Below are 8,291 nucleotides of genomic sequence, written 5' to 3'. Positions count from 1 at the left end.
CAGCCAGCAGCGGACAGGGAGGAGTGGGGCGCGGTGTTCATTTGTTCAGCATTGAGGAACTACTAGTTTAATTTTCAATTAGCTTGATGTAGAAATAGTTTTAGTAGGCTGAAAGCCGAAATCTTTTGTTCCACTTTTCCACACTAGTTTCATGTTTTTCAAAGTTGTTTATCAGGGGTTGCAAGGGGTGTCCAATCCTGGGGAAAATGCCTGGCCAGCTCTGGGCTCTGCTGTGGACGAGGGTCCCCTGTGTCCCAGGTGCAGCTGGGGATCTCAGCCACCTCATTTCTCTACAGGTGCCGCTCTGCACACCAAGAAATCCACTGACAGACCACCGGTGGAAACACGTGGATATGTGAGCACTGTCCTCCCTTCAAGTGGTTTTTTCCCTACTGCAGCTTCATCATCAGCTCATTGCTGCAGCTCAAACACCAAAAATGTCCAAAGGCCCTGCTCCTCGGCCTGGACTGAAGGAGGGCCTCTGGTGTCAGGGCAGGGCTTGAGCCCAGCAACGCCTTTGGGCTTCAGCTCTGGTGTCTGGGCGCAGCCAGCAGAGGACAGGGATCAGCTGAGTGCAGTGCTCATTAGTGCTGTAGCGACCACCAATTATTTTTCATTTTGGAACATGTAGAAATATTTTTTGTAGAGTCCACAAACTTTTGTTTCCCTTTTACATAGTGAGTATTTTTCAAAGTAGCTTTACAATTTAGAAAAACCTAGATAGTTTTGTTTCTTCTCCAATTAAAAAACCCCAAAATGCATTTATATATATCAATAATGAATTTAGGATGAACTAAGCCACCCTAAGAGACCCAGCATGCAGGAGAGCTCTTTTCTCACTGCACACCATTATCTAGTCAAAACCAAATCACGTAAAAACTTTTCCCAGATCTTTTCCAAGATTTTGATCAAGCTSACCTCAAAAGTGTCTACAGAGGCAAACTTTGAGCACAGCRGGCTGCGGGAAGCTCTCGAAATCACGCTCTTGGTTTGCCTCYKGAAGAGCTCACTCTGTTCTAGAGMGGTGGCTTTGCTCTGTGCTTCCTGCYGCCCCRCTCTGCCCCAAGCCTGTCGTGAGCCCTCTCCTCCAGCTGAGCTCTGCAGCACCAGCTCAGCAGGATTGCAGAAGCTCCATGTCCTTGTTTACATTAGATGCTTCTTGGCTTCTCTGAACACAAGTCTAGCTTTTGAATTATATGTTTCAGCTGGCAGAAGAAGTGATGCTCTGTTTCTTAAGAAGGCTAAATTCTCATTGGCTTTAAAAGTTTTCTGGCAAGCATAAAGCCTGGAAAACCATTTAATTGAGCCATTTCATACTGAMAATGGCCCAATATTCATATGCAAGGGCCCTTGTTTAAATGCTGAAGACCTCCATAGCATCCTTCTAGGTCATCCCCACCTCTCCCTCCCTGACTACCAAACAGCACTGTTTGACAGTTCCTTTTTCCAGAAGCTGAACTTCCACGATTTTATTTGGGGGAGGAAAAAAAAAATTACATGTTCTATGTTATCTTCATCATYATCATCACAATGGGCTGAAAATTAGTTAAATTACATCAACAACTCATACTGTGAACTTATTTCTCAAGATTGTAACACCAGCTTTTTTATCTCTTGTGACTGCAGAAATGCTACAATCTTTGAAATCAGTCTGAGGCAGATGTAACTTTGGAGTCAAGCAGACCAAAAACTAAAAATAGGTGCCTGGAACATATTCTGTGGTTTGCAAACACTGACGGTGTTGCAGTAATTACTGGAGACTCAAGTCAGGATGGGTGCCTGCTTTTCGGTGCTGCATCCTCTGCCTTAAAGTCCTTACATATTACTTTTTATTTAAAACCCCATGAAGTTTACGTATTTTTGAACTTGGATGTAARGGAAGAAAACTTGGTGTGATACCTTGGATGGGAAAGTGAAAAGCAACAATGTCCCTACAAAGAACCAAGAAGTGATGAACTTGGGATGTGATGGGTTGCAAGGTTTGGATTTGTTCCCAGAGTTTCATGTCACTCATTCAGTCTGAGTCAAACTATTTCTTTAATTAAAACCAAACCCTGGCCCTCTGATAAGAACCTGGTTTCACTTGTGACCAAGGTAAATGGAGACATGGAACAGAAAACAGTGTTGTAGTTGGACTCAGCTGTATGGCCAAATCACCTGCAAGCAAAGCCCTCGCGGTTACTGCAGGCACTGTAGAAAATGTGTCTGTTAACTTGAAATGAATAATGAAAAATGTCTCTTTTCCKAAAAGGACAGTTACATCGTTGTGTAATAAAGAGCAGATGTCAAAAAGGATTTCAAAGACTTGGGAAAAAGAAAACTTTAGGAAAACTGCACTGCTCTCACTAACTTTGCCAGCCCCTCTTACAACATGTGTTGTCACTTGAATTTGGGAGCACAGTCCCTGGGAGCTCTGGCACGTCCTGAGCAGGGAATCTCTTCCCAGCAGCAGGGAATTTCCTGCAGTGCAACTGGCAGCAAAAGGCCACCTCTTCTGAGGGGGAATGGCAGGCCAGATGTAAAGGGAAAGTCATCCCAAAGAATAAAGTGTGAGGCACAGCCAAGTCCAGGGGACAGCGCTGGACATGCGCAGGCTCAGGGCAGCCCCAGCACTGCTCATCCTCACCCCGCAGGGACACTGGGGGCCAGAGCARGAGCCAGGACATCCCACAGAGAGCCAAGGGTGGGATCCTCAGCAGCTGTGGCACAGCAGCCTTGCTTGGGCTTCAAAGAGTGTCCAGTTTACACTGCTGAGCACCAGCTCATTTCTAAAAGTGTTTAAACCACAACACTGAGTTCAAGTTTCATGTACAATTTTATTAGAGGACAGAATCRCAGCCAAGTGTTTATCTGGTGTCTGGCCTAAGTGCTGATAAAGAYTTGGCTGAAGTTTATATAATCTGTCATTAATAAATGCAATTTATGACAGTCTCAAGCAAAGACATGACCACTGCTGGCTCTGTTAATGGTGCACTCAGCAGAAGCCAGGGATTTGGGCTGAACAGAGACAAGACTTAACCCATTTCTTGTCYCTAAATGCCTGGGATTTAGGTCAGGCCCAAGACAAAAGATTATGTAAATCTAAAGGCTCCATGTCACAACTGYCAGGCTTTGCTAATATGAGCTCAGACACTTCAATACAACCCAATACTGCTCTTTACAATCCCAGCAACCCATCTARAGTAAACTTTGGCTGCAGTAACCCCACTCCAGCCCGGGTGATAAGCTCTGAATGTGACAAGGTGTGTGTATGAGCTTCCCTCTACTCACCACAAGTAGCTCTGAAGTGCAGCAGGACAGAGCACCACTCATAGACACCTTCTCAGGACTGGAGGCATCGAGGTCAGACACAGACAAAATCTCTTACMCAGGGCAGTCCAGAACCCTGCCCTGCTCCCCCCTCAGCCTTGTCCTTGTGCTTCTCCTTTGCCCAAAGCCCAGCTCAGGGCCAGCCCCAGCTCCGGATGGGGTTGGGGGTCGGTGTTGAGCACCCCACAGCAAATTCTGGCAGGAAAAACAACATCTGCTAGCTACAGAAAACAAACATTTAGGAATAACTTTGGTTTCTATTGATGACACCCGATCTGAACAGAATTAATTCAAGGAAATCAGTTTATTTGACAAATTCTGTCATATTTAAACCCAACATAATATAAAGGTGAGGCACTGGCACAGGTTRCCCAGAGCAGCTGTGGCTGCCCCATCCCTGTCCCAAGGCCAGGTTGGATAGGRCTTGGAGTGACCTGGGACAGTGGAAAGTGTCCCTGCCCATGGCAGGGGGTGGAAATGGATGAGCTTTAAGGCCCCTCCCAACCCAAACCCTTCTAGGATTCTGTTATTCTATAATGCATTGCCTGTAATAGGTTTTAAATTTACACTTACAATTAATGGAAGGTATGCGAACCTGATCATTATGGAAGCTCTGCAGATTTAAAACAACCTATATTTAAATATACATACACTTTCTAGTTCCAATTCATCCTCTGAAAAATTCCATGGTTCTATCTGAAAGCCAAGAAACATTTCTTTTCAAGATCTGTGATGAATGAGCTCCAGACCTGGGACTGTTTCATAAAGTATCAGCATGCCAAAATCCTCATCCAAAGAAAAATTCCAAGAACAATTATGACGATTCTAAATATTAAAGACCTAGCTCTGCTTCATTTAAAGCAAAAGAGAAATTTATAAATGCATGGATAAGTCACTTAAAAAGTGAATGTCAAAAGATATTAAAAGGTAGGCACCTAAAATAATTTCTAAAATATTAGTAAATTAGTGATTTTTGGATTATCTTTTCAGTGTCTAATATAACACCACTGTGATTTAGTGCTAAAGGATCCCAATGCATTTACTCATTTTAACATGGAATTTAATCATCAGAGTTTAAATCCTCTAGATAATCTGACTCTGCAACAGGGTGGAATTCAAAGGAGACTATGGAAACAACATCAAAAACTGCAGAATTCCATGAAAAAAAGTTTAAAAATCATCTGGGCTTTTTTTCTGTCTCTATGCCCACTTCCTTTGTACTTCTCTCATAGTCCCAACCAGACAGAACAAAAATTTCTTGGTGTGAAAGGTTACACCACTGCTAAAATTTGGCTGCAGGTAGGAAGCTGTCCAGAATAAATCTCTGACATCTCCTGCCAAGAGAGCTGGCTCACAGGTCCCTGAAGACCCCCTCGACTGGGCTCCTGAACACAGGGATCCCTCAGGTACTGAGATTTGACTGAGACAGACGTCTATGTCATCCCAAGCAGAACAGYCCAACTTGTGCATTTCTGTGTGAAAAAAAAAAAAAATCCACAATTGAACTTTGATGTACCTAGAACTGTTTTTGTTAAACTGAGGGGCAGAGATTGTGATGAAAACAGCAAACTGGAACAGGTTGCTCAGGGGGTTGTGTACTCCACATCCCTGAAAGTGCCCAAGGCCAGGTTGGGTGGGCCTTGAAGCAATCTGGTCCAGTGGAAGGGTGTAGGAACAGGACGAGCTTTAAGGTCCCTCCCARCTAAAACCATTCTTCTTGGGATTCTGTGAAACATTACGGTGGTGAGCCAGTGACTCAGTGACAATGCCTGTTTTAGGAAGAGATGTGTKATGAGAGTTACGTGAACCACAGTGCTCATACATCAGATTGTTAACTTAGTAACTGTAGTGAATATATTTATAATAAACATTGCTGGTAAACAACAAGGTTATTAAGTTTGCTTTCTCAGTTTCTGTCACATATGGCACAGGTGGTTTTCATTCCCAGGCTGCACCCATTGGTTTTCTGGAGGGGCAGGCCTTGGTAAACCCCAGGAGATACAAGCCAGGACCATGGAGAAGAAAGAATCACATCATTTCTTGACTCAGAAGAACCAAGAACACAGTGGGTTACACAGGACAGAGCTCACCACTAAAACTGAAAGTGMTTTGACAGGGAGCAGAAAGGGGAAGAGCCTGGTGAAGCCCTGGCCAGTCTCCCTGGGTCCTGTGCCATCCCCTGTGCCATCTGCTCCGCTCTGGGGTGGCACACCAGCACTTCACAGCTCAGCCATYGAACCGAGCCCATCTGGGCAACTCCCCCACTTACTTTTTGGGGGTGATTTTATTGTTTTCCTTCTAATTTTGTGAGCATATGCAGATCCTATTGAACATACACATTTAAGGCTGTTTTCATTGCAGATTTAACTCAGGTTTGCTGCACTCAAGTTAACTGCCCTTGATTAGCTGCACTTAATGAGAGCAGAGGCAGCACTAAATATTATTAAAACTGCACAGAGATTGTTTTAGCAGCTGAGGAGCTGTGCTAGCTCAGGCTGTGAGCAAYATCCCCAGAGAGAGGAGCCAGCCCAAGTTCCAAGACACCCAGAACTGTCTGTGTGTACAGACAGRCCCAAGATGTACAGCTGGAGGTGAAGCTGCAGTGAGTGCAGGCCTCACCAAAAATCACCTATTGGTTGGTTTGACACAGAACAGAGTGTGCTGCAGGCTAGGGTGAGTTTGAAAGACAAACACAAATGTTCCCCTGACAAAATAAACACAAACCAATTTACATTTATCATGGCGTCTGTAATTGATTAGGGCCTCCAGCTGTATCAAGCTGATCAAGCTTTCTAGATTTCCATCCACAAACAGCTATCAGTACCCATTCTTGACATTCCTCTTTTCCAAGTGGCATTGTGTTCTGAACTCCTATTTTTACCGGAGGCCAAAAAGCTACAAATCCCAGGCATCTGTCAGTCAAACCTATGTTTCCCATCTGGCTGTCTTTCAGTCCAAATCGAGCTCCAGGAGACCTTTGCACTAACACAGGTTTCAAAACACCAGAAAACCTGTTCAGTGCCCAGGAGAGGAAATCACCACAATTACAGCAACAGAAATTAATAAAGCTGCCATGCATTTGTCAGTGAAATAGTGCTTGCTGACAGCATTCAGCATGGGAAGCTGCATGGGTATTTTCTGATTAAAGCACAGAAGGGTTTCCTAGGAGTGAAAAATGGGCCAGTTTAACTTTCCAGGTACAAACTGTGCCAGTGGTGGTGACAGGAGTTCAGATTTTTGGACTGACATCCATCTGCCTCAGACAGTTCTAGTATTTTCACTCTTTCAAGTTCCACGAGATTCTTTACATCTCCATTATTAATAAAGAAATATCAGATTTCCCCCACAGGAATACAAGGGGTTTTGGGGATATTTATGGAGAGCAGCTGAACACTCTGGCCACTGACAGCAGCAGCAAATCCCACCCATTTACCATGAAGCACCTCTATATTCTCCTGTTTGGATCTGACTACAGTGGCAAGAAAACAATGCTTTTACAGACCGCCTGCTTTTGAACTGCTTCTGAGACAAAGATGGGAAAATAATGGCATCTCCTGGCTTCTCTTCCCAGGGGAACCCAAGCTGTGCCACAAGCTCTGCACACAAGTCCAGAGCACCATTGCCTTGGTGGCCTCCTCATCCTGCCACACCAGGGTACAGGAGCACTGTGGGCTGGCACAGCACGAGATCATCACACCAGCTCTGCCATCACCAGCCTGCACTTCTGRGAGAATCCCACCTGGGGAGGAAGGCACGTGTCTTTCACACTGCCCCTCGGCTGGCTGCATCCCCATGGAGGGACAGCTGTGGATCCACCTTCCTGGGCAGGTCTAGGCACGGTGCTGCACAGCAAAGGCCAAAGCTTAATAAGCCTGAAGAACACATGAAAATAAACATGAGCCTGACCAATCATTCAGCGATCACAGAATCATAGAATAGTCTGGCCTGGAAGGGACCAACAGGGATCACCCAGTCCAACTCCTGTCCCTGCCCAAACCCCCCAACAATCCCCSCTGTGCATCCCTGGCAGCGCTGTCCAAACACTCCTGGAGCTCTGGGACCATTCCCTGGGGAGCCTGGGCAGTGCCAGCACCCTCTGGGGACAGGAGAACCTTTCTCTACTCTCCAGCCTGAGCCCCCTGGCACAGCTCCAGCCAYTCCCTGGGTCCTGTCCCTGTCATAGGGAGCAGAGATCAGAGCTGCAGCCCCCAGTGAGGTCTACCTCACTCTTCCCTTCTCCATCTGAACAGACCAAGTGTCCCCAGCTGCTCCTTGTGTGGTTTCCCTCCAGACCCTCCACCCAGMAATGCTCAGCTCTGAATATTGCAGYGTCTTSCAGTGTGGCTGTGCTGCCCTGGAGGCACTGAGCAAAGAGCTCGGGTGTGAGCAGCACAGCTGCCCTTGGGCACCAACTCAGCTCAAAACAGAACCTGAGCATGTGGCAGCACTGTCATAGTGACAATGCAAAATTTAAAAGTCCATCTTATCTAAGATCAAGTGAAGGTACCCCCTGTCATTTGCATCTTACACTTGCAGTGACTCATTTCCCCAGTGTTCTCTGGTGGTTAAAGCTCTGGGCAGGCAGTGAGGAGCACCCAGGCTCTGCAGGTACCTTTTGCACAGCCTTTGTCCACTCAGGGCAGCTGTGCTCCAGAAAACCTCCAAGCTGCTTGACAGGCACTAAATAAGYCCAGGGTGCCCAAATATTTTCAGAGATTTGGGTCCCAGCCAACACGTTCTGATGCCCCACGTCCAAGGTTAGGACCTTTTCTTGCTCTGAGAAGCCAYGAGGACACAAAGACATGTCCCATTGTAAGCACAGCACTGCTGCAAGGACAGGATGGGCATGGCCAARTCTTCAGCACATGAAAATGCTGCTGGGAGGCCCAAAATATAGAATGTTCTAACTCTGCTTCCCAGATTTATCTTGAAATTAAAGATCATCAAGTCACTCACTGTGAAGGCTGCTGAAACCAGCTCAC

Source organism: Malurus melanocephalus, unplaced genomic scaffold, assembly GCF_030028575.1.
Source record: "Malurus melanocephalus ecotype Western Australia unplaced genomic scaffold, MMel_1.1 scaffold_449, whole genome shotgun sequence".
NCBI lineage: Eukaryota > Metazoa > Chordata > Aves > Passeriformes > Maluridae > Malurus > Malurus melanocephalus.
This window is presented reverse-complemented; position numbering follows the sequence as displayed.